The 26,335-nt window shown below is 44.7% G+C and overlaps 2 long non-coding RNA genes across 5 annotated transcripts; both read right to left on the reverse strand.

The window, feature by feature from the left end:
* LOC103658210 lies at positions 1–26,335 on the reverse strand. Of its 4 annotated transcripts, XR_567067.1 has the most exons (5): positions 26,187–26,335; positions 26,005–26,070; positions 13,035–13,127; positions 5,533–5,786; positions 5,221–5,428 (listed from the first exon to the last, which is right to left on the reverse strand). It is a non-coding gene; the product is annotated as an uncharacterized LOC103658210 (long non-coding RNA). The 4 variants fall into 4 exon arrangements; XR_567071.1 differs by lacking the exons at positions 5,221–5,428; positions 5,533–5,786 and adding an exon at positions 1–1,388; XR_567068.2 differs by lacking the exons at positions 5,221–5,428; positions 5,533–5,786 and adding an exon at positions 7,391–7,451.
* On the reverse strand, positions 21,649–24,169 carry LOC103658209. The gene is made up of 2 exons (XR_567066.2): positions 23,939–24,169; positions 21,649–23,196 (listed from the first exon to the last, which is right to left on the reverse strand). It is a non-coding gene; the product is annotated as an uncharacterized LOC103658209 (long non-coding RNA).

The following is a 26,335-nucleotide window of genomic DNA, read 5'->3' on the forward strand; positions in this document are numbered from 1 at the left end:
ATTTGGATTACTTTCATGAGAATTCACCGATTCTGGAGCCGAAGAGGGTGGAACTATTGTATTGTTAATACAACTATACATTTATTTATTCAAGAGCTTGTTTTAACTGAGTACCTACTTCGTGTCTTGCACGGTACAGAGCTCTGGAGTTGCAGTGATGAGTAAGAGGGATTTTCCCTCCAGGGACTTATGGAGGAGCAGGTGGTAGACAGTGAAACAGGCTGATGCAGACACATACACGAAGTGGAAGAGAGCAGTCCCAGACAGCTGGGTCTCCTGGAAGGCTTCCCAAAGGAGACAGCATGTGATCTGGCCTTGGAGGATGAGCGGAATTTTTCCAGGGAAGCCTGCCATGGGGGGCTTCTGTGGAGGGATGAATAGGAAGAGCAGAGGTACAGGGGGTGGAGGAGGAAGTGGAGCGGCAGGTGGTTTGATTTGGCTGAAAAACTCTCCAAGTGAAAAGGCATTGGACAGAGTGGAGTGACCTAAGGGGGAACCAGGTCGTGGAGCTTTGCAGGCTCTCGTGGTAGGGAATGAGGAGCTGCTGTAGGTTTTTGTAAAAAGAAATAAGGTGATAGGCTCTGCGCTGTAGGACATCCTGGGAGGGGCAGAGACAGCTGAGGGCAACATGATGGGGGAGGGAATGTCTCATTTCGAATAGTTCAAATCATTCTGAAGTTTGGATGGATTTATTCCAGCAGATCAAAAGGCACAGTGCAGTGAAGAAATGCATTAAAAATTAAGAGGTCTGCATTCTAGCCCCAGCTTTGCTTCTAATTAGTCTTGTGTCAGGATGAGTCACTTCACGTCCCTGATCCTTAATGTTCTCATCCGTGAAGGCGCGTGTGTGTGTGTGTGTGTGTGTGTGTGTGTGTCTGTCAATTTCTAAGGTGGATTACTTGCGTTCTAAGGTGAGTTATATGATCCTGTATGATGATTACATCCCTCATTTCCTCCTTCCATATTTTCATCTCAAAATTGCCAAAGTGATTTAAATAGGATATTTAGATATTTCTGCCATATTCCAGAACAAGCCATTTCCCTCGAGGTGGCTACATAGCATCAGCCCCTCAGATGTTCTCTCATTGTCTTTTTAAGTTTGTCAGTTACACGTGATATCCAGGAAAAGAAGAAGCCAGCACACCACGGCCACCATGTTTCTCTGTTTCAGGCTTGGTCTCTAAACTTTAGGGTCTAAGGGACCAGACAGCAAACAGACACCCCTCTGTACCACTAGCATGTTCTTAAGGAGAGCTAGTCGTTGAGCAAAGTCGGGAGGTGGAACCATGAAGGACAACTAGTCCAGACAAGAAGAGGATTAGCTGGTTTTCCCTCCAGTCCTCACATGGGTAGACCTCTCCTTGCCATTTGACTCCATTATGGCTGTCCTGCAAAGACAAAAGAAGATTTTACTGAGAGGTCACATAATAGTTGGTAGCTAACCATACTACTTTCGACTACTGTTTCAAAATGGAGCAATGTTACCAGGATGAAAATTATGAAGGGCAAATATTCACGAATAAATGTGGGCTAATGGAATTCGCTTCTATAAAATATCCAATGCTTAGAAATAAATGAGAATTCTGTCAGTCATCTAAATGACTACATATTGGGGATTATATATAACAGATTGACTTTTTTTTTAACATTTTGTCCAGATGTTTATATATGGTCTTGACATTTTATTATTTGATTTTTATTTTATATTTAATTTATGGACAGCATTTTTCACCAACCCATACAGTCTACTAAGAAAAGCAATCAAAAGCAATCCCTTCTGGGCAGGAAGAATTTGGCAAAAAGACAGAACCATCAAATGCAGTGGGTCTCAGCTTTTTACACTCTACCATCCTAACCAAGAGCTTGTCAAATCCACTCTGCGACCATGATTTTTCACAGTCAGGTGTTTTCAATTTGTCTTCCAATATGATGTTGACTCAAACATTTGGCAGATTTATAATTTCTCCATTCTCCCCTGCCACTCATTCTCGGGTTTTAGATTTTCTCATTTAATAGTTGTAGCAGTGTTTTACACTTTCCATAAATCTTCGTGAAGTTTCTAAACCCGGTGTCATACAAGTTGAGAATTGCTCTCTAACAAAATCCTTTCAGGAACTGAGTGCTGTATTTTATAGTTCTGCCTTAATTAATCCTCTGCCTGAAGTAATGAGCGGGTCCGAGGGACTTTTTAAAGTTACAATACACACAGCTTCATACTCCCCACTGGAGAACAGAGCTGGGGCAGGCAAGGTCTTCTCTGCACCTGTGATTTGTCTGGGAGCTCTGAGTTTGTCTGACCTGGAGATGGGAGCAGCAGGTACTCGACGTTCTGCCCTCCTCCCATCCCTGCGCCTTGGTATCACAAAGAGTTCATTTCTTCAGGGAGCCTGGGTGGCTCAGTCGGTTAAGCATCTGCCCTGGGCTCAGGTTGTGATCTCAGGGTCCTGGGATAGAGTCCTGAGTCAGGCTCCCTGTTCAGCAGGGGATCTGCTTCTCTCTCTCTCCCTCAACCCCTCCCCCTGCTTGTGTTCTCTTTCTTAAATAAACGAATAAAATCTTTTAAAATTCATTTCTTCCTCTTCCTTCCCTGCTCACTTCAGCCACCAGGAAGCCCACCTACCTCTGAGCATCCTTAGCACAGACTACCTGTTTTACCATTTAGTCATACTCTGCTTTATACCATCTCCCGAATGCTGAGTCTGCTCTTGACTGTTAAGCCATCAAATTCCCCAAAGATAGAGAGCATAGCCATATTGGATTAGGGATGTTCTGTTATGAATCTCAGCAATTTTTATCACGGTAGGCATAGACAGATGATCTCCAAATACTTGCATGTAGAATAACTTACAAATGAAAAAAAAAACAAAGAGAGAGAGAGAGAAAGAGAATGAACTTCACTAATTCCAGACACACTACCCAGTCCATTATCTCTGGGATGTTCCTATCACAGCCAAGATAGACAGGCATCAGAGCCATATTCAAGTTCCTCAGATGGAGATTGAGAAGTGTGTGTGTGTGATTAGTCCTTGTGCAAGTTACCTGCTTTGTAACTTACATGTAACTTACATGTACATACTTAGCAGCATGATATTCGGTGATTATATGACACATTAGGTTTGTATTTAGAAGATGTAGAACTTTTATGGGTCTTCCCTTAACGAAGAGGCCTGGCAACCCACAAGCATCTCCTAAAACAAGAACTTCCCTATGGTTAGCTACCAACTATTATGTGACCTTGAGTATGTTACTGTTCATCTGTGGGCCTCCAAGTCCTCAAGCGAAACGTGAAACGAATAGATCAGATGACCTCCAAGTTTCCTTCCAAACCCAGGTCCTGAGCACCAGCTCATTGCTGCTATTATCTCCATTCTTCAGAAACTAAGGGAATGCCCATGCCCTGTGGGTCCATCAAGTTGTCCTCTGAAGTTCAGGAACACAGTGGAGCAATATACCTGGAGCTTCCCAGGTGCTCTAGGCTGTCTCTCCCCTCACATCCTCCTTCTCTCTACATGCAGGAGACTGCAGTGCCATATCCGGCCCTCATGCCTCGTTTGGCTGACATCTGTTCTCTTCGTGTCATAAACAAAAGCTTCAAAGCTAAGTGGCCCTTCCCCACCTGTTCCCTCAAAAACATGGCAGTGTTTGCAGAGATAATGCAGATGTCCTAGCTGAAAGAGCACCATCAGCTATGATCTGGAAACACAAGGATATGGGGTGGGATCCTGAGATTTTATGCTTCTGCCTTTTCTGGGCATGTCCATTTAGCTAAGATTTACTATCTTCAAGTGCCAGAGGTTGTACTTGGTACGTACAAAGATATTAGAAGCAGAGCTATCTTTCAGAAACCCCCAGTGTGATTGGAGCATGATTCAAAACAATGTGGGCATGTGGGGTCTATGGAGGTCTAAACCACATGCCCACCTCCAGGGACCCGGCATAGCATTTGATGGACTTCAGAAGGTGGATAGCTCCGTGGACGTTGAGACCAAGAACGAGGCCTGGAACTGGGCTTTGGATCCTAGGAAAGAAGAGGCTAGACTACGCCAACTTACCTCAGAGAATCACTAGGTGCGTGAACAACTCACCTTGTTGCCTTCTGTGTCCAGGATCGTAGGTGTTTTCAGCAGACAAACATGATTTTGTTTGGAACTTTGGTTGGTGCCATGTACCTTTAACCCATTTAGCCCAGCCTGGAAATCCTGTGCTGAGATCCTTGGAGATGGGTTTTCTAAGAAGACGGAGAATGTGCCCACACGTTGGGGAGCCTTTTACTAAATTGCAACCCTAGTGGGGAAGTAGTCCTCTCCTCTCTCAGCCATCATTTTATAGGAGGAGTGCTCAAGCAGACATCATCAATGCAGTCAGTTGTCACAGACAAGTGGTAGAGCAGAAAGTAGTGAGAAACTTTCATATTGTGACAGAATTGGTCAGTGCTCGGACCTACATCTCCTGCTCTTCCCACCTCTGTGAACAAGGGCCACCTTTCAACCACCACCCTTTGTATTTCTTTGCGCGATGGCTTTCTCTGACCACCAGAGACTGGTTTCCCACCTGTACCATAGGTCAGAAATCCTAGCGAATTAATGTCCCCCTTGCAAGAGTTTTAACCTACACCAAGGGAGTGAGTGTATTAATAACCCACTTCCCCTACACCTCTGGACATCTGGGGGATGTCCTCTGAAACATGTGACCCATGGAGTTCCCAGCAGGAGTAAACTTCTGTTGCCCAAAGTGGTCACTTATTCATTACCTTTTTATTGGCCACCTTCTCTTGTCATCCGCACTCCCCACTCCCTACTCTTGTTCGCAATCTTCTCCCAAATAAGTGACTTGCTCCCTAATTTCTGCCTCAACAATTCCTTCTGCGGGTGAGGAGAGACCCAAACGATGACACATCTTCAACATGGCATTATTAGATACCTGGAATCAGGGACTCACAAGAAAGGATAGAAACCGGGTCATCGCATGTTCAGTAAATCTGTGGGTTGGAGACTCAGAGCTATGAATTACTTCTGTTACTACCATGATTTTTTAAAAGATTTTATTTATTTCTTTATTTGAGAGAGAGAGAGAGAGAGAGAGAGTGCGTGCTGGGAGAGGGGCAGGGAAAGAGGGAGAGAGAGAATCTCCAGCAGACTATGGGCTGAACGTGAAGCCCAACTCAGGGCTTGATTTCACGGCCCTGAGATCATGACCTGAGTTGAAATCAAGAGTCGGATGCTTAACCGACTGGGCCACCCAGGTGCCCACTACCATGATTTTTACCTTCACCACTGCTTCCCCTCCTACAGGCAGGTGTGACACGGGGAAGTCATGGTTTCAGGAAGTGGAAGCAGTGGTTATAGAAGTAGCAGAAGGGCTGGGGTTGGACAGGAAGAAGCCAGTATCTCACCAGTATGTCTGTCTGTGGCATGCTTGACTGAGCGGGCTGTGGAAAGAAAGTGAGATGGACTCTTAGTGTAACAGCAATTCCCTGAGGGACTGTCCCTTTCACAGATGTGACATTTTCCCCTCATAAGCAAACCTACTCACAAGACAAGGTTGGCATTTTCTTGAGTTTTATCCATAAAAACTATGAGCACCCAGTGCTTCTCCTAAAGCTGCTGGATCCCTTGAGCTTGGAGGGCTCCTCCTCCAGTTGCAATGCTCCTGGTGTGAGAAGTGGGTCCTCAGAGCCATGAACCCCCTAGACAGAGGTCTACAGGCACTTGACTCTTCTGGTCTCTCCCTGTCAGCAGCCCCTTGCTGGGATTTTCTGTTCTTAACCTGTATATTTCCTACATGACCTATGTTATAAAACAAACAAATAAAAACTGGTCATGACAATTATAAGAAATGCAGACTTAAGAAAATATATAACAACAGCAAATTGCCCAGTTTCGTTTGCTTTAAATTCCCCCAAATCCGATTTGAAGGAAACTGCTAGTAACCCATGAACTTCCCCTAGACTGCCCCCCCCCCGATCTCCCCACCAGCTATAGGTAACCTTTCCTTCAGTTGTGTATTCCGTGGGTCTTCACTTCTCTTCCTAGAGCCACAAAGTCTAATAACTGCTTGAGCAACTTCCTGGGTCTGCTGGCGCTCACTCCTACCCATTCTACTCATTGCTTCCCAGCTTGGTTGTTTGAATGTAGGAAGTCTGGGACCCAGCCTTCACTCCAGTACCACCCTGGAGGGCTGGACCTCATGCTGGAAGCCAGGTTACTGCCCTCACTGTCTGGCTGCTGAGGATGCATTTATCAGGTTCTGGTTAATTAGGGTTGCGAGTGGTTCCCAGAACAGCAGGTCTGGGCGCTGGAATCAGGGAAGAGGGTGAAAGGGCACTCCGAGTTGTATCAACACTGCTGCCTCAACACAACACAGGTTGGCTCTGCAACCTTCATCCACACATGGGAGGGAAGGGTGGGTTGGCATTCCTCCAGCTGGCTAGTAATTGAAAACTGAACATCACTTTGCTGGAAGAAATTGAAGAAAAAAAGGGATATGGTTGAACATTATCATTACCCTTGAAGATATCAGAACTGGGGGCTATGTAGTTCTTTTGTCTGTGACACCCGAGGGTCAGTAACAGCAAATACGATCTCATCTTTTCCCATTCTATCCCAAGGGAGTCTAATTAGGATATTTTATAGGTGTGTGGCCAATGGTACAGAACAGCTAAACCAACGTCACTTAGCCAAGTCAGTGATAACATCTTCATTCAAATGATAAAAAAAATACACAAAAAAGAAAAATTTAAAATTTTTACACTGCCATGATTTAGACTCTGAGTATTCTGCTTTCAGGCTCATTGAATTGGATTTTTTTCTTTTTAAACACTGAAAAAATGATTTTTCTTATTACTTTTTTTTTTTTTTACATTATCATGGTGTTTTACTCTAATTCACTGAGGGTTTTTTTTTTTTTTAATATAAGGGAGACTTATAATTTATTGGCCAGAAATCTCTTTTCCTAATCAGTGGTGAATTATTTATTAGAAGCTACAAAATGACAAAGACACTCTTTCACCTCAGAACTTTTAAATTATGTCATTGCTCATCAAATATTTTTCAGTTCGTTTGGCTAATATTTTCAACATGCCTTCAAGGAAAAGGGTAGAAACCTAAGCCTATTTGTAGAAAGAATATCAGTCATCATTCTCATTATAACGGAAAAATTCAATATTTGTTTATTCATTTGTTTAGTTGCAATGGAGTTGACACACAATGTTACATTAGTTTCAGGTGTGTTACACACTGATTCAACAATGGTATGTGTTATGCTCTGATCACAAGGGTAGCTGTGCCAGCGCCTGGGTGGCTCGGTCATTAAGCATCTGCCTTCGGCCCAGGGCGTGATCCCAGGGTCCTGGGATCAAGCCCCACAAAGGGCTCCCTGCTCTGCTGGGAGTCTGCTTCTTCCTCTCTCACTCCCCCTGCTTGTGTTCCTTCTCTCGCTGGCTGTGTCTCTCCCTGTCAAATAAATAAATAAAATCTTTAAAAACAAAAAACAAAAAACAAAAACAAGGGTAGCTACCATCATCTATCACCATGGATGGCAAGTTGGATCTTTTAATAGTCAATAACAGCTGTTTTCCAAAGCAGTGATAACCACTTAGAAATCTTAAAAGAGATTTAAAAATATTTTTATTGTGAATACTGACCCATTATTTTAAATGATATGTTATTCCTGGCGTTATTTTTCATTATAAGTAAGTGAGAAAAAATTTGATCTTTTATAAAAATATAAGAATTTCATTGATCTGAAATTGTATAGCAAGGATCCAGGGTATTAATGTATGGTATGACTAAAGGATTTCTTGAACTGACCAAGCACTTTTGCATATATTTCACATACAAATATGTTGTATCATTTGAATTATGTAAATGAGAATAGTAGAGTATGGAGTGATAGTCCAACCTGCTGGTGACAGATAAAACCAGGTCTCTTTCTTTATCCCTCCTTTTTCCTTAACTCCATCACCCGCTCTGATACCTGACATGGATAAGAAAGTTCTCACCCAGTCAAAAAATGGGCAGAAGACATGAACAGATATTTCTCCAAAGAAGACATGCAAATGGCTATCAGACACATGAAAAAATGCTCCACATCATTAGCCATCAGGGAAATACAAATCAAAACCCCAATGAGATACCACCTTACACCAATTAGAATGGCAGAAATTAACAAAACAGGAAACAACAAATGTTGGCGAGGATGTGGAGAAAGGGGAACCTTCTTACACTGTTGGTGGGAATGCAAGCTGGTACAGCCATTCTGGAAAACAGTATGGAGTTTCCTCAAGATGCTAAAAATAGAGCTACACTATGACCCAGCAATTGCACTACTGGGTATTTACCCCAAAGATACAGATGTAATGAAAAGAAGGGGCAGATGCACCCCAATGTTCACAGCAGCATTGTCCACAATAGCCAAACTATGGAAGGAGCAGAGATGACCTTCAACAGATGACTGGATAAAGAAGATGTGGTCCATATATACAGTGGAATATTATTCAGCCATCAGAAAGAACAATTACCCACCATTTTCATTGACGTGAAGGGAACTGGAGGGGCTTATGCTAAGTGAAGTAAGTCAAGCATAGAAAGACAATTATCATATGGTTTCATTCCTATGTGGAACATAAGCGATAGCCCCGAGGACCACAGGGTAAGGGAGGGAAATCAGAAAGGGAGAAGAAGCTTGAGAGACTATGGACACTGGGAAACAGACTGAGGGTTTCAGAGGGGAGCGGGGTGGGGGGAGGGGTAAGAGGGTGACGGGTATTAAGGAGGGCACGTGTTGTGATGAGCACTGGGTGTTACACGTAACTAGTGAATCACTGAGCTCTACATCAAAAACTAATGATGTACTGCACAGCGGCTAACTGAATATAATTAAAAAAAAAAAAAGAAGTATATCCCGTCAAGGATTCTAGATGATGGTGAGGGTCTCAGCAACAATTCTGACTCTAATAGGCCATATCTAGACTTTTGTCGCTGAATGTGTTAAATCTCAACTATCTGTCTTTCACATCTTTGTTCATTGTTGTACCTATAAATTTTAATCACTTTATTGTGAGTTCAGCTTTCAATTAAAAATTGTTTGCTAGTACAGTTGGAAGATTCCACAAATTAAGATGTCAACAACATTCAAAACATGTAAACAAAATTTTGTCGGACTGTTCATAAAATACGTATTTTTATAAATAAAAACCTAAAAAAAAAAAGAAAAAAGAAAGCTCGCACTCAACCAAAGTTTGAGGATTCTTCACACTCTAGAAACTGGACTCCTGCTCTTAGCCATTGCTCCTTTCCAGGGCCAGCAATGAGCTCATGTTTTAATTATTAAAGTTGCTCCAAATGTCTACCATTTATGCCTGGTCTACTGGTCTCCAGACTAGCAGAACTTATACGGAACTTGATAACTGTTAATACCTCCTGCTTGGCACTGTCCTCTAAAACGATAAAGAAGAGAAAAGAGGGGCGCCTGGGTGGCACAGCGGTTAAGCGTCTGCCTTCGGCTCAAGGCGTGATCCCAGCGTTATGGGATCGAGCCCCACATCAGGCTCCTCCGCTATGAGCCTGCTTCTTCCTCTCCCACTCCCCCTGCTTGTGTTCCCTCTCTCGCTGGCTGTCTCTATCTCTGTCAAATAAATAAATAAAATCTTAAAAAAAAAAAAAAAAAAAAGAAGAGAAAAGATACTGGGGCTCTAGTTATCAAACACCTCAAATCAGGTCCCTAACCAAGGTTTCCTTGAGCAGCTGGTTGGTAGTCAAAATACGATTCCACCTGCCAGAGATTTCTAGCACATCATGTTTTCCAGGGTAAGAAGTGTATTTCCCACACCCTCCAATAAGCACGAGGTAGGCTGATGGAACCACAGTAACTTAACACTTGCCGTAGATGAGGCTAAAAATAGTCATTCATACTTTTTAGGCCTTGGTTCAAAACTCACATCCATTTAGGACGCCTTTCTAGATTAACTGGGCATATACAGACCATATACCTTTAACTCTCTCTGCTCTTGGTGTGCTGTCTTTAATCCACATTATGGTCTTTGGTCCTGGCTCATGGGCTACTTTTAATTGTTCTAGAGTCATTTCACTCTCAGTAATCTCCTGGAAGGCTAAAATTACATCTTTAAATTCTCCAGTCCCCTATCCCAGGAAGATGAAAAAGGAAATAAACACAGGCTCTGCAGACAGACGATGTGGATTAATGTCCCAACTCAACCATTCACTAGCAGAAGGGCCGTGAGGTCATTCTGTAACCCTTCTGTGCCTCAGGAGTCTCATCTGTAAAATAAAGACAATGATATCTCTCCCCAAGGCTAGTTGGGAAGATTGAATGAGAAGGTAGATGTAAAACACTCAGCCCAGTGCCCAGGGCTCGGCAGATCTATCGTAAGTGCTTTGGTAAGGGTTTTGGGTATAAGTTTCCACATGTGTCCTCTGCTTGGCAGACACCTGTTGCATAAATGTTCACCCCACATGTGTACCAGGACATAGGCATTTTCAGACATGGTTCCTTAGTTACTTACAACTTTCCTCTCACCCCAGGAAGAACTGTTTTGAACCATCTCAGAATCAGAGCCATCTGCCCTCTGTCATTCAGTTGTCCTATAAATGGATCGCCTACCTCTTAGCTTCTAATGGCATTTCGTCATCTCAAGAGGATGTGATCATGCCAGTGAAGCGAGGAAGCAGCCACTGCTTCCCAAACGGTGGCCCACGCAAGACTCTATCCTCACGTACCAGGTGGTTTGCAGATATCATTGGCCAGTCATTGCCCGAACACATGTAGTGACAAGATGAGTATACAAATCATGGGCCACACAATAGAGGGTGCATCGATCCCCATTCCCCCCAGCCAGCAATGGCTTGGGCTTGGAAGATTCAAATGCCAGTGCTTGATAGGGGAATGAAAATGCCTGACACTTAAAAAAAAAAATTATCTTCACTCTCTCCCCTAAATTCACTTCTTTTTGTGTCATTTTGGCAGGACATCCTAATCATGGCTTAAGTCATTTATATATTCCTCTGCTCTGTAAGCCTCAAGTGAGCTTTCTTCAGCGAGTATGTGAAACAGTCCACTAACATCCTGAGGTTTATCTATTCATTTCTCAGCAGTCTATGAATCAGAACAGACCCAGGTTACACAGAGTATTTAGCGGGTAGCGTCTGCTTGTGTCCTTGTGACGTTAGGATGACTATATGCTTCAAAGAGGCTTTATGGGGATGTCTCATTAGGGCCAGACATGAGGAAGTCATTAAGCAAAGACTAGTCAGATTGAAACATGTTTGAATTTTTCACTTGTTATGCATCTAAGCGTGACTGTTAGAATGTTTGTTTTTGATAGTGAATTGCTCCTTCCTGCCAATGAAACCCATTGTCCCTGGAGCACCAGCACGTGGGTCTGCCATTTGAACATCAGCAGCATGCGGTCCTTGTGATCCAGTTAAGGTTTTGGGGGGAACAAAATGCATGATATAGTGGAAAGTTCAGAGAAAGGTTTTGAGGCTTGGCTCTGCCATTTGCAACTTGCATAATAATTTACTTCCATTCATTAGCCCAACTTCTCCATCTGGGAGATGATGGGTTTGAAAAAGATCAGTGTATTTTAGAGATGATGCCTGTGAAGCCCTGGGATTCATATCCCATAAGCTCTGGTCCCTCCCTGCCTGCCTCAGCAGGCCAGCTCTTCCTTCCTCTGTCTGGCATACGGGGCTTCCAAGTTAGATTATTATTTTAAAGTGAAGTGTCTCTAAATCGTGTTGGAATTTCACAGGCGTAGACGATCACCCTGTCACCCCTGGTTGTTCTTACTTTCTTGGGAGCTTAAATTTATGTTCTGGAACATCTAAGTTTGTGAGGCCCAGAGAGCAGGATCTATAAAAGAGAGAAGCAGGCAGGGAGAGAGCGAGGGAGAGAGAGAGAGACACTGAGGGTGAGGAGGGTCTCTTGGTCTGCTCCCTCTGGGCTGTCCGACAAAAGGCAGATTCATCCTGACCTGGGTACAGCCCCATCAAGGTCAACGTGGCCGTACTGCATGGTCTGATGACAGGAGACTTTACAACTTAGTTTGCAGGTGCTACCCTGGTTCCTATGTATCATGGTCAGAACCTGGAAATGGTCCCCAGGGAGTCGACTCCATAACCCCCTAGGAGTACTTGTGCTTCAGCTGCAGCAAGGGGAGGGGGGCGAGGGGGTGGGAAGCAGTCAGATTCTCTAGGTAGTAGAGAGGCCAGAGGACCCACAGTTCTCCCCTCCGCCATACGGCAGCATCAGTTGCCCGGACACCATCTCTGAGGATACCACCCTCCAGGGAGGGAGGCAGAAGGCAGAGGCAGCCGAGAGCCTAGCACGTGACCTAAACATTCACTAAAGAGGCTGTTTCAACGATCAGACACGACTAGGTTTAAAGTTGAAAGGGCTCTAAGTTATTCCCCTGCTCTAAGTGGTCAGCAAGCCCTCAGGATAGAAACCATAATACTTAAAGACCGAACAACAAGTTGTGCCCCATGTGTATTAACACTCGAGTCCTCGTGTGAATGACACTTGGGATCTCACTGTACTTTGAAACTGTTACGACATTCCACGGAAGACCACCATCTAGAGTTTGGAGGACCTCGTTCTGTTCATGACCACCCTTCCTGTGTGCCTTCACTTCCCTATCAGAAAGCACTTCCTTTTGCCTTTTGCCATTCTAGGAGCAAGACTGATTTGTGGTGCGTATGTTTTCGCCCCCTCCCCTCCAGCAAGGTGTAGCATTATCCAAGAGTTTCTTCCTTAGTCACGGATGTCATCGTGTGTGGCCATGCACACGTACTGGCCTCACCGGGGCTCTGCTCACCCTGGCCCGTGAACAGACAGCTCGTTTTACCCTCCGAGCCACAGCACGGATGAGGCGGAACATGACGGGTCATTCTCCTCCTTTTGGGACTTGATGTCCTGCCAAGGGCTGGAGCGAGCACCTCTCACGCAGGTATCCTCACCAGCCCGCCGCTGGCTCCCTGCTTCCCTCCTTCCCCCAAGAACATGTCCACACTTACCTTGGTGCCAGCAAGGGCCATGTTCTTCGACACCGCATTCCTCACAGGTTGTTGTGATTGAAAGCATTGAGTTACAGCCAGAGAGTCTAAAGGCTGAAGGAAACAGCACGCCATGAAAAGATGACCTCAGAGGCTGTGGCTGCCAAGTAAAGACGGTCGACATCACTGCTGGCAGGCCACAAAGCGTGGAGACAAAGGGCAGAGGGGAACTTTTAAAGAGCGACCTCACCGAGAACCCGCTGCCCTCTCCCTGTGTGCCCCAGAGGTCCGGCTGTGGGTGTCCAGCCACAATAAGGCCATGAGGGGCCACGTGTGCGATGATCCAGGAGGAGAACCGGATCCCATCCCCGTCCTCTTGGTGTGTTCACAATGGGAGAGAAACCGAAAGTGCCAAATGGTGCTGCAGCAGCAGGTGGGGTGAGCGGGCGCAAAGGATTGGAAAATGTACCGGGGTTTTCCTTTGGTTATTTGAGGTCCCTGAAGAACTGCCCTTAAAAAGAGTGAAAGGAAGGGGAGTTGCTGGTGCAGGCTGCGTACGCTTAAAACAAACAAACATAGTAAAAGACCTTGACATGGAATTTGCATAGTGACAGAGGAAGATGAACTTAGTGGTGATGCCTGTACGGCCATCTGTGCAGTGACAATCACATTATATGGTGCCTGGGGCATTGTAGTCTGGGTGCATTACACGCCATGTGCCCCTGAACTATGTGTATTACACTACAGGCATTATAAGTTATATGAAATATACATTGCGTGCATTACACCCTAGGTGCATTACACACCATGTGCCCCCCGCCCCGAACTATGTGTATTACACACTACAGGCATTACAAGCTACATGCAATACACATTACGTGCGTTACACTCTAGGGGCATTACATGCTGGACACATTATACTTGATGTGCATTATACACTAGGTGCATTCTATACGAGGTGCTCAATCTGTGTCGTAAGGGGCAGAGGGCAGGAGGCAGAAAGAGGAGACAAGGAGTGGTATTCGTGCCTTCAGGGAGCTCGGAATCTAGTTCCAGAGAAGCAGCCAACTCACACCGACCAGATAACTCCCGCATGCTCTGAGGGATTGCTCCTTTTATCATATATGCTGAAAAACCAAGAAGTCTTCCACAGGGGATAGGCACTGGAGTTCAGAGAAGGGCTGCGGTGTCTGTGGAAAGGTTCCACTGTGGATGTGGTTAAAGACTGGGGGCTGCTGGGGACCCTGGCTCGGACTAGACTGGCTGCAATCTAGCGTAGGTATACTAAAGTGTAATAAACCACCCGTCATCAACAAAGTGTAATGAAAAAGCTGTTTTTCAAATAAACTTACTTGGTTTGTTTTTCAAAACAAAGTTTTGAAAACAGAAATATCTTCCCCCATAACCTCCTAGTGCTGTGTTTTTATTGTTACTACATTCACCTGGTTTATTACATTTGGGCCGTATCTCACACGTTAGTGGGAACGTCTTGGGCTGTACTCTGTACCTAGACCTGGAAGAGAGCCCCATGGGGAAAGTCCTGCCAAGTGGCAGGTTTCCTCCTCCCTCTGGAGCCCAGGGTTCCCCCTCTCTACCCTCCCTTTCTATCAAGGAGTTAGCATGTAAGTTAAAAGCCCATTTGAACCACCTTCTTCCCTTCATTAGGTGCCTTTTCCCTCCTATATTTTCCTATATTTTCCACTTCCCTGCCCCGCAGAGCCCCCGGCTTCTCCCAGCTACACTTGATTAGGGCTTCCTGGGACCCGCAGCTTGGGGCGTGTGTGTGTTAATTACTTGGGGTGTGTGTGTGTGTGTGTGTGTGTGTGTGTCAATTACTTTGGGCCCCGGGGGAGGCAGGGGGAACAGGCTGAGATTATTTCTCAGCTCTAAAGAATAACTGTTTGTTACCATCTGTATCCAAAATGAGCTATTTGAGCATTCTTTGGTGTTTCGTTTCTTTCCATGTATCTGCTCACTGATTTCAGTGTTCACCGTCCCAGAAGCTGATCTCGAGGAGGTGAGCTGGAACCCCACAAGAGGTAAGAGGGAATCCAGCCATTCTCTGAACTCCAGGCTTGTGGGTGTCCCCGTAACAAGCTGCCATAGGCTCTCCCTGGCACCTCTAGAAACCAGCCCTTGTGTGGGAGCTGCATCCTGGGGAGTCACCAGGAAGTGGGGGATTGAGACAGAGGCAGCAACAATGTATTACTCTTACCGAGTCGTTACACCAGGTCAGTGCTAGTGCTTATTAGTATTAAATGATAACAACCCACTATTTCTATTTAACAAGCGGTAAAACTGAAATTTAAAGAAGTGAAATAGCTGGTCAAAGTGATACAGACCAACGCTCCGTTTCCTCAACACAAGCCTTAATAATAACTGACATTACATCTATTTTTCCAGATCACAAAGTTTTCCTCAGGAATGGTATTTTATTCAATCCTTGGCGAAGGGCCCAGGAGGTTAAGAGACAATCCAAGATTATGTAACTCATGAGTGGACCAGGCGAGATTTGCAAAACTATGGTGTCAAAACACGAAAGGTAGATCTCCAGGGTGTGTGAGCAGGAAGAGACAATCTTCCGAGTTACACCTGTATCTCTACTATTCAGACTTACCTCTAACACTGAAAATTATGCTAGTTGGCCCAAACCTTTGCTTTGACATTACATTAAAAAAAAAAAATCCTCTTGCAATGAAAGAAGAGGGTGTTCCTGGGGATCCTCAGTGCAAATTTACCATAAAATAACCTCATTAGAGTTAAAAATAACTAAATTAGTCCGAACTATATATTTTATATGGCACACACATTGCTTCAGAGCATACGAAATGAAGGAAAACTTCCAAATTCTTTTTATGAAGCAAGTATAACATACCTAAATCTGATAAAAATAGCACCGAAAAGAAAAGAAAAATTATAGATCAGACCAATGCAATTTATGAATATTTGTAGAAAAATCTTAAAAGGAAATTTTAGCAAACACACTTTAAAGCCTCATTAATAAAATAATGAATATAATACACTGTGAACAAATGGGATTTATGCCAGGAATTCAAAGATTAAATATTGGAAACTATATTAATAGAATTCATCATATTAATTGGTCTAAGGAAAAAAATCCACACAATTGTTTCGAGATGCTAAAATTCTTTGACAAAATTCCACATTCCTTTCTAATTAAAATTCTTGAGAAAATATCTCCTTAGAACGATAATAGCTATCTACCTCCATCCTAAAGCTATCATCTTAATAAATGTGAAATTCTAGGGACATTCCCAACAAGATCAGGGATATAGAAAAGATGCCCACCACCTCCATGGCCACCTAACAGCATTCTCAAGGTGCTAGCCGAGGTAATTAGAATAGAGAAAACAGTCATGGGCAAATGGATATGAAAGGAGAAATAAAATAATCTCTACTTGCAGAAGACATAATGGTATACCTAGAAATCACAGAGAATAAACAGTTAAAAAGCTCCATAAAAGAATTCAGCAAGGCAGCAAGATGTAAGGGTAACATGAAAACAAAACAAACCCAGCATTCACACACATAAATAACCATTAGAGTGTATAACGAATGAGAAAACCAAATTTACAACAGAAAGGATGCAATAAATACTTAGTAATAGAGTTATCTCATTTAAAAACTATGTCCACGTAAAATTGTACGTGTCTGTGGCATCTTCATTCATCATGGCCAAAAACTGGAAATGACTCCAATGCCACTGGCTTGTATTATGGATAAACACATTTCAGCATCTTCATACAATGGGATACGACTCAGCAAGAACAAGGAATGACCTGGGGATTTGTGCAGTAGCACGGAGGCATCTCACGAAGAACAGTTCGCTAAGCGGAAGAAGCCAGACTGAAAGGCCACTTATTGCTTAACTGCATTTATATGAAATTCTTTTTTTTTTTTTAAGATTTTTTATTTATTTATGTGACAGAGATACAGCCAGTGAGAGAGGGAACACAGCAGGGGAGTGGGAGAGGAAGAAGCAGGCTCCCAGTGGAGGAGCCCGATGTGGGACTTGATCCCGGAACTCCGGGATCACGCCCTGAGCCGAAGGCAGACGCTTAACGACTGCGCCACCCAGGCGCCCCTGCATTTATATGAAATTCTATGGAGGCAGACTACGGTGGCTGAAAGATCAGCACTGCCCAGGGGCCAGGGCTCCTGAGAGGCGTGAGAAAACTTCTAGGGGTAAAGAAGCTGCTTTATAATTGTGCGGTGGTTACATAACTGTCTACATTTGCCAAACTCATGGAATTGTACACTGGGTATTTTTATGCATAAATTATACCTTGATAAAGCTGATTTTTAAAAAAATAACTTTACTCTTTACAAGAATAGCCCGTGTTCTAGAAGTTTCCAGGAAGCCATCAAGGGCCAGGCTAGAGTAAAGCTGAGATAGAAAGAGAGTGTCTTCATACAAGATAGCTTTGTGGAGTGTCAGGATGTAAACTAGAGGTTTTCAGGCAGGAAACTCAGTGTCACCAGGTTGTTTCCTCCGGATTCACAGGTTTTGAGTTTCTCACCATGTCCGGTAAAGCTTTGAGTAGCTGGACAGGAATGGAGAGAGTGGAAAACAGCACATAACCACGTTCCTCATGGCACCAACTACTTGTTTCACTCATAATTTTCTCTTCTTATTTCATCTTGCTTGCCCTGCACGTTTGCCTCGCAATCAGTGGTTGCGGTGAGGGACGGGGACAGGCGGGATCAGGACTAGGGTTTGCGAGCACGTGTGCGTGTGCACGAGTGTGTGTGTGTGTGTGTGCACATACGTGTGTATGTGTGTGTAGAACTTCATTTCCTTTTCTCTACACCTCATAAATCCAGGAGTATTTCTTGTCCTTACGGAACCATATAATCCTGGTTTTATATAATAAAACTATTGACCTGGAGCAGTTTTCTCTCATTCTAGTCTCCATGCCAAACCCCAATAGAGAAAAGAAGAGGGAAAATTGCTTTTCGGCATAACTGGTGACTCTGCGCATGCACACACATGTTCTTTCATTTTTTTATTTTTAAAGTAGGCTCAGCGTCCAGCATGGAGACTACTATGGGACTTGAACTCACGACCTGGAGATCAAGATCTGAGCCGAGATCTAGAGTCGGATGCCTAACCGACTGAGCCACCCAAGGGCCCCTCATGTGTTTTAATATAAGCACTGCTGCTGTCTATTGGGAGTCTGACTTTCTCGACAGTATCGGTTTGAGAGTGAACTACTGTGTTGGGTGACAGACTTGATTCTGGGGTTCAGCTTGCTATGCTCCCATCTCCTAGCTGTCTCCTTCCTACTCTTCCCAGCACCAGTGGTGCTATAAGGGAGTCCAAACGGCACCCTCCCATGACTGCCCTTCCTTTTTATCCAATGGAAATTAGATTAAATTAAGGCCTGACACGAAAACTTGAAAGAAAAGGATATTCTAAGCAAATGTCTACTTTACGGTATGGATTATTCCTCCCTAGTAGTTGATTGGAATGTGAGTGTGTCTGTCTTAGGCCGTCTCTTTGCTTCACTGTGTACAGCTTTCCAGCCTGTTGTTGGTGTTGCTATTATTATTGCTATTATTGTTATCCGTTTAAAGATAGTGGGGAATTGAGGCACCTGCATGGCTCCTCAGTCAGTGAAGTGGCCAACTCTTGATTTCGGCTCAGGTTGTGATCTCAGGGTCCTGCGGTTGAGCCCTGAGGTGGACTCCATGCTCAGCAAGGAATCCGCATGAGGAGTCTCTCTCCCTCCCCTCTTGCACCCTACCACCCCCACCCCCGCCGACTCACACGCTCGCGTGCACTTGCACTCTCTCTCTCTCTCTCAAATAAATAAATAAATCTTAAAATAAAAAGGTAGTGGGGAACTGGAACTCAAACTTTGATATTATTTCCTTCCAATTTTTCATCCTTGATTTAAGAATAAAACATCAGTATAAGAAAAAAAAAAGCCTGGATTAAGTCTGAAAATATGACAAGTAAACATATCCGGTACCATAATATCAAACACGAGGAATCCTGCTGTTATGAGTTTGCAGATTGCAAAGTGGATTATAGCCCTGTATCTTCTTCCCCGTGATCAGGTAGCGGGGACTCACCCCGGGAAATGAGGGAGGGATATAAGGGAGGGATGTCCTAGAATGTTATCCGCTGCTAACCTTGGTGAGCATTAACTTTTACCTCAAAAATATCTTCCACGAAAGTCGTTTCTATAACATTTGCCAGTTTTAATATATATCTTTTTTTTACACAGACCAATGAGGAACCAATACCCCCAGTTAATCCCAATCACTATTAACCAAGGTGTCGGTGACCTCGAGTGTTAGCACGTTGGATTACGAACACACAAGAACTGGGATTTGAACTGAGGGGCCTTATGTGTAAGAGAAATCAGGCCTAAGACTTGTGTCAAACACGATAAATTCCCCACTTTTTAACGTATTTGTTAAAATCCTGTGATTCAACCGATTTGTTAAAATCCGATGAATATAATATTTAACTTACAGAATTTGGTGTCAGCCAGGGTTTGAATTTCAACTCTCGCCCAACATAGTTAACCTTAGGCAAGTTACCGAACCCTGTCTAAGCCTCACCACCCTCATTTACAAAATGAATTTAACAGTAATACTGATTTCAGAGGGTCACCGAGGGGATTACGGAAATAACAAATACAAAATAACTATTGGTTAAATGAAATAATGCATACTAAATGCCTAGTGCATATTAAATTACCTTCTGTTTGATTTTCACAGGTGTCTGGGGTGATTATTTGAAGTGTCTGGTTTGCCTCTGGCGGACTGGAAAGTTGAGCCCAGAGATTTTGAAAGGAGAGGCTATTGTTCTTCCTCACACTGCATCCCCACTCCCTTCCTCACCCCTGCACAAAGGCCAACATGGTGGCTGCCAGATGGACGGGGCCAGTCCCCGCCAACCTGCAGGGGCTTCACTTTCCTTTATAATCCCCACGACTGCCATTATCCATGTCCTCTTGCGGGAGAGTGGCAGTCCCTGCATAATCTTCTAGGCTTGATCAACTGTGCTGAGACCTGCTGCTCCCAAAGGCCCAGGGAGGGGATATTCCAGTCTCCTTTGTTTCCTACCTTCAACTTTTCAAGGTCTGGAACAGTCTAGAGCTCCCTTGGCTTGCCTGCAATAATTGTACAGCCATGGGAAAGCCAAGGGAAGGGCAGATAGGAAACACCAGGAAAGGCAGTGGTCTGGATACAGCCAGGGCATAATTTATTTGCCAAGGAGAATTATTTTCTTTTTACATCAGTTTAAAGCAATTGGAAAACCAGCTGCTGGTCTAGATTTCATCATACAGCTTATCATTATATGCAAACACGTACACAGAGGAGACATTTTCCTTCTAAATCAAACAATGGAAGGCTTTCTAGAGTGACTTGGAGTGAGGGGTGTATAAAAAGTGGTAGCGGAGGGAAGGATGCCCCAGAAGATGGAAAGTCTTTGGTGTCTGGGTGACAAGGCTGGACGCGTGTGTGGCCCGCCATGATGGATCGCATAACCACGTAAGCAGGCAGAATGCCCAAGAGTAATTAAAGAGATGCCTAGACCAGGGCCCCTCCACATCGTAGACTCGTTCTCCCAAAGTCAAACATCGGTGGAACCTTCAGAGACAGGATCGTTTTAAGTATGAAAACACAATTCACTATTTAAAAGATCCCTTTGCTAAAGAAGAATCCTTACTAAAATTGGAATAATACAATCTTACCCGATTTACTGGCTGATAGTTTTAGTTTGGTGAGTATCTGAATGCAAGGCCCTTATAATAATCTCGAATGGAGTCTTTCAGAAAACTGAGCTTGTCGGTTGGTGATTGCCCATCCCAACCCATCAATCCATAGTACCAGCCCTGCGCCCTGTGTGCCGATGGTTCCTCTAACGTGCTGGCACTTTCCCGTGTTAGGGCCTTGGCTCTTGCTTTCCCTCAGCCCAGAATGCTTTGCCCTCACCCATCTACTTTCTCACCTGCCCCTCTCCATTATATATTGTTCTCAATGAGATCTCCTCAGACTAACCCATTTTAAATTGTAACCACCCGTCTCTTGCAGTCTGGGTCCTCCTTCCTCTGCTCTATTCTCCTCTTTTCAAAGCACTTACCGCTTTTATATACTGTATACTATACCTCGTTTGCTATTGTTTACCGTCTGCCTCTCAAGAGCAAGGATCTTTGTTTGGTTTGTTCATTAATGTATCCCCAGGATCTGGACCTAGCACATAGTAGGTGCTTCATAAATACACCTTGAGTGAATAAGTGAATGAATGGTTTCTAGAGTTTCTACAGTTAACACAAAGTCTTTGGGTCCCATTTTTTTAGCTTATCTTTTTAGTGTCACACAGAAATGTTGCTTGAAGGACACATTCACGACTCAAGCCACGGTCCCACTGCAGGGGTGGCACAAAGACACACAGGACTTGGGGTCCAGTCTGGATTTGCCACCTGTATGGCCTTGGGCCTCTGTCTCCTTATCTCTACAAAGGAAACAATGACTTCCTGAGAGTGTTTCTTTGGGGAAAAATGAATGACATAAATGCGTTTCGTATACCACAGAATGGAATGTGGAGATGTTTTCATATTTACAAGCATATGGGGTTTCAAACTGCAGTTTTCACTGTTCATAAAATTTTTTGGCCTGCTTTGCTGATTCACGGATGGGTTAGATCTCACTCATAATAATAGTGCCCCTGCATTGATGACCTACTGGGTGACGAGGCCTCTGCTAGGCAGGTGTCGATACTGTCCCCTCACTTAGCAAGTTTAAGATCATTATCCCGCTTGACAGGAAAGGAAAGTTCCCAAGTTGCCAAAGCCACGTGGCTGGTGAACAGCTGGGCTGAGACCCAATCTGTGACTATCTTTGAAACGACCGTCCATTTGGTCACTACTAATACATCCTCTTCATCCTCGTCCTCCTGCCTTTCTACCCACTTTCCAGTGCTCACGTGCGCATTTGCTCCAGCTGCCCTGACGCAGGTGTCCATATCGTGGCGTCACACCCGATTGCCGAATCACCAGCTTGCAGCCCGGAGACCGCTATCTGGCGTCAGCATCTTAGCTCACCTTGGTTCTTTCCCACTTTAATCCCTCTTAAGGGTCAGAAAAAGCTCACTTAAATTCTGAGTCATGCCTTTCCACATTCTATGAGGGTACGTGATGGGCCCTAATAGTATTTGGGAGAGTTGCAGAGACCTCTAGATCTATCCCATGTGAATGTGAAGTAATATCATGGATCCAGCAGACTGTCCTCCACCAGAGATTTTAATAATTAATTTACCTTGCTGGAGGAGAGATCTGAGGCCAACAGAGGAATTCAGGAGACCCGGGCAGGGCAGCTTAACTAAGGGGATCTTTGTTTTGTCATCGAGCCTGCAAGTCATGTGCTGACAGATGTCACGGTCCTGCCTGAGTCCCTGCCCATAAGTGTTGACGATATACAGCGAACTCACAGTCTATTTGCCTGACATATGAGAAATCATTTATTCTTCTCTTAAATTCCTTCTGTTTCTTTCTTTCCCCAGGCTTTGGGAACGGCCTAAGTGGCAGAAGGGAGCAGGGAGAGGAAGAGGACCTGTGCTTTGGCAAAACTTTGAATCATACCCAGTTTGATGAATGAAAACTCCTCACTTGTGCTCTGATGGGGTTTTAGCACAAGAGGCCTTTCCTAGGTGGAAGCTGTGGATTCAGTCTCCACTTGCAACCACCCCCCCAACTTCAAGATCCTTTACAAGGGACGGTCAGATTTCCAAGGTTGGAACCTGGACTGAGGATCCTGGGGGGAAGGAAGGAGAAACGCATGGCGTGTGCCGCTGTCCTGTTGTCCGGCCTGTGAGTCAGCATGCCAATGGCCTGGGACCCAGGCTAGCAGCATTACCCATCCTGGCTGGTACCAGGCACATGGTGTGCCCAGCCTCATAGTGCTGAGTGATCTGTGCCGGATGAGTCAGAGACAACACAAACAGGAAAGATCCATGAATTTGGCTGGTGCAGCCCTACGTCTGTGACTCTGCAGCTGAGTCTGGGTCCCTGGCGGGGACTCCTGGTGACCCTCATGGGGTTGCTGAATGCAAGTCTGGAAGGGCTCTTGGGAGGACATGGGTCCAGGCCCCTGCCACTGAGCAGAATCCCCACCAACACATCCAGACTGAAAATCCATCTTGGTCCTTAGTGAATGAAAAAAGAAAATGAAATTATTTCTATAACTGAGGCCAAGCACAAAGGATGAACCTGGCAGGTCCAACTGAAATGAGCCTTTCACACTCTGGAAGGAGTGGCTTCATGGTCTCGGAGCAGTGGGGGTGCCAACATATTGTCATCGTGACTGGAACGTACAGAGAAAATGCCCCTCCCACATGTTTTCTACAACTAGTGTAGTCTAACTCTTGCCCATCATCTTCCTCTCTGGGCTCTCAGGGGCTCTTGAGCTGACGTGGCCTCCCGCAGCTCCTGCCATTGCTAGAGGCAACTCAGTGTGGCCATGACTCCCATTCATTCACCCCCTGCCCTGGCTGATCGCTCTGCTCTGTGCTACCCCAGTGAGCCAGGCTTCCAGCCACAGGTAGGTCCCAAGTCCAGCACACAGGTGCTCAGGGAAGCTCAGGGAAGTTCGATCTCAGGCTCGAACCTCCAGTCTGCCCACCCTGCACTTGGCACACATATTTACCGAATCCCCAGATGGGAAACAGGGGCAAGAACTACCCTCTGCCTTTCATGTTTCCTCCATTTATTATCTTCTTCTCTGCCTGATGGACTTCTATTGCTGTGCATTCATTCAACAAACATTTACTAAGTCCCCGCTACTCAACAAGCTTAAATGTCATGTCCCTCTAGAAAGTTTTCCACAACTTCCCTAAAAACAGCTGCTCACTTTCCTTTCTGTCTTCCCACGCTACTTTATTCACGCACCCAGTTGTGTCTTTCATGTAAGTTGCAATGAGGCATCACTGTTCTCTTCTATCCTGCAGACCTGTGATGTTCCTGCTGAAGGGGAGAATCAGCGTCTGCATCTCTGTACCACCAGTATCTGGCACTCTTGGAAAGCTCACTGATGAAAGTTAACGAATGGAGGGGCGCCTGGGTGGCTCAGTGGGTTAAACGTCTGCCTTCAGTTCAGGTCATGATCTCAGGGTCCTGGGATCAAGCCCCACATCCGGCTTCCTGCTCAGTGGGGAATCTGCTTCTCCTTCTCCCCCAGCTTGTGTTCTCTCTCTTTCTGTCAAATAAATTAATTAATTAATAAGATCTTCAAAATAGTCTTGGGAAAAAAAAAGAAAATTAACAAATGGAAACAAAGTGATAAACTTAAATACGGGGCTCGTAATGCCCAGGGAGGTAGCGTGACTTTGTGGGTAAGGGTACGGGCCCGGAAGTTGGGTTGCTTTAGTTTTAATCCTGGCTCCAAGATTTACTAGCAGTGTGATGTGAGGCAAGTTATTTGACTACTCTATACCTCGATTTCCGTACTTGAAAAGCAATGATCGTAATAATACCTACTTCATCACGTCACTCTGAGGATTAAATAAAATAAAGCAGAATAAAGTATTTAGAATGTGTCAGGCATATCATCTGTCCTCACTAAATGGTAACTAGTATTGCTTGTTATTCTTTCTCTGTGGACTTGATTATTTTGGTAAAATGCTTGTGCATTTAGATGGACAGTTGCATGGGTTTAGGATGAGGGGTTACCGAGAAAAATTCAGATTTAATTTTTTATGAAAAGCGGAGAGGAAAAGTCAATGAATTTTATGCTTTGCTTTCATTCTTCCCAGTTAGACTCAAGCTGCACTCTTTGGCTTTATAAGGACTCTGGTGGAACAAGAAGGATGCTGGAATATGGCCAAGTGTAGCTGAGAGGGGAATTTCTGGCCAAAGAAAATATCGTTGAAGGGCAAAATATGTCATCAAACAGAAAAAAAAAAAAATCCTGCGTTTTTCTTATTGAAAAAGGAAAGGGTAGATTGGGACAAGTTCTGCTACGTTAACCGCTAAGATACCCAAGAGATAAATGACACTTTTAGGGAGCTGGCGGCATTTCCTAGTCTGGAGACGTATGAGTTTGAGACCATTTAGATAATCTTCAATTTGGCCTGGCTTCTCAATAAAGTTTTAAAAATAAATGTCGAAAGGCGCTTCCTCTCGGGATCCATCATGTATCCACCTCTGGTCTTGGAGCTGTCACTCAGGCTGTACCTTTCTTATTCAATGTTACACCTTTGATAGAAACTCGTTGCAGAACTTTTGGAATCAGTCAAATGAGTCAATAAAAAAGTGCCCATAAACAAGGGAGATCACTTATAGTGATATTGGTTATGAGAAGAAGCCTTGAAATACACAAAATGCTGCCCAGACTCTCAGCACGTGGAGAAGGGCTCGTGCTAGCCTGGGGTTCTGGGGAGGAGCGCCAGGTGGAAGGAGGCAGGTGGAAATATGACTTGCAGAGCAGTGGGAGGGGGAATTTGGAGAGCTCGGGGAAGTGAAGTCTAGACTTGCTCGTACCCCTCTGACTGCCTGCTTCTCCTTTTCTGGATCTCTGGCTTTTCCTGGGTTTCCCATAGGTGGGTTTTCATTTTCCTCCTGTCATCCTTTTTCCCCTTTTCCTGTCTCACTTTCTTATGAACAGAGGCTGCCCTTGATTTGACAGTGACAGGGCAAAAGTTTAGTCCAGTCTCCAGGTTCAGTAAACTTGAGCCAGTGCTGGACAACCTCCTTTGGTCTATCTCTATCTTTACCCTGCCCTGTACCCTGGGGGCTGACCTGTGTGCCCTTCACCTGTGGGGGGCCTGAAGGATGCTGGAGGTCAGGAGCCAAGAAAGCCTGGGGTATTTATTCTCCTGGCTCCCTCCACCTTGAGAATCTCAAGGAGGTCCTGTTGGTGGTCCTCCCCATCCCACCCAGCTACTCCAGTTTCCAGGAACCAGTCCCTCTCCATGCCCTGCATCCCTGAGCCGAGGTGCTCACACACCAGCACCTACCTCTTTGAGAATGGCCCCTTCATTTAACTCCTCAAATTATCCAAATTTGGGTGTGTCATCTGTTTCCTGGAGGGGTAAAAATCAACAGGAAGCTTGTTCACAATTCAGATTCCTGGGTCCTGACCACAGAAACTCTGAATGGAGTGTAGGTCCAGAGAGACATCAACGTTTTTAACAAGTACCTGCTTCTGACGCCGGTTGTCCAGGGATGACTTTGAGAGAGACTTGACCAGACTCTGTCAAACTGGACGTCATCCAGGTTCAGTCAAATGGTAAGAATAACGCGGCCCCCATAGTTCCCATTGTTCCAGCGTCTCTTCTGAGAAGTCCA

The sequence above is a fragment of the Ursus maritimus genome, unplaced genomic scaffold, assembly GCF_017311325.1.
Source record: "Ursus maritimus isolate PB19 unplaced genomic scaffold, ASM1731132v1 scaffold_2, whole genome shotgun sequence".
NCBI lineage: Eukaryota > Metazoa > Chordata > Mammalia > Carnivora > Ursidae > Ursus > Ursus maritimus.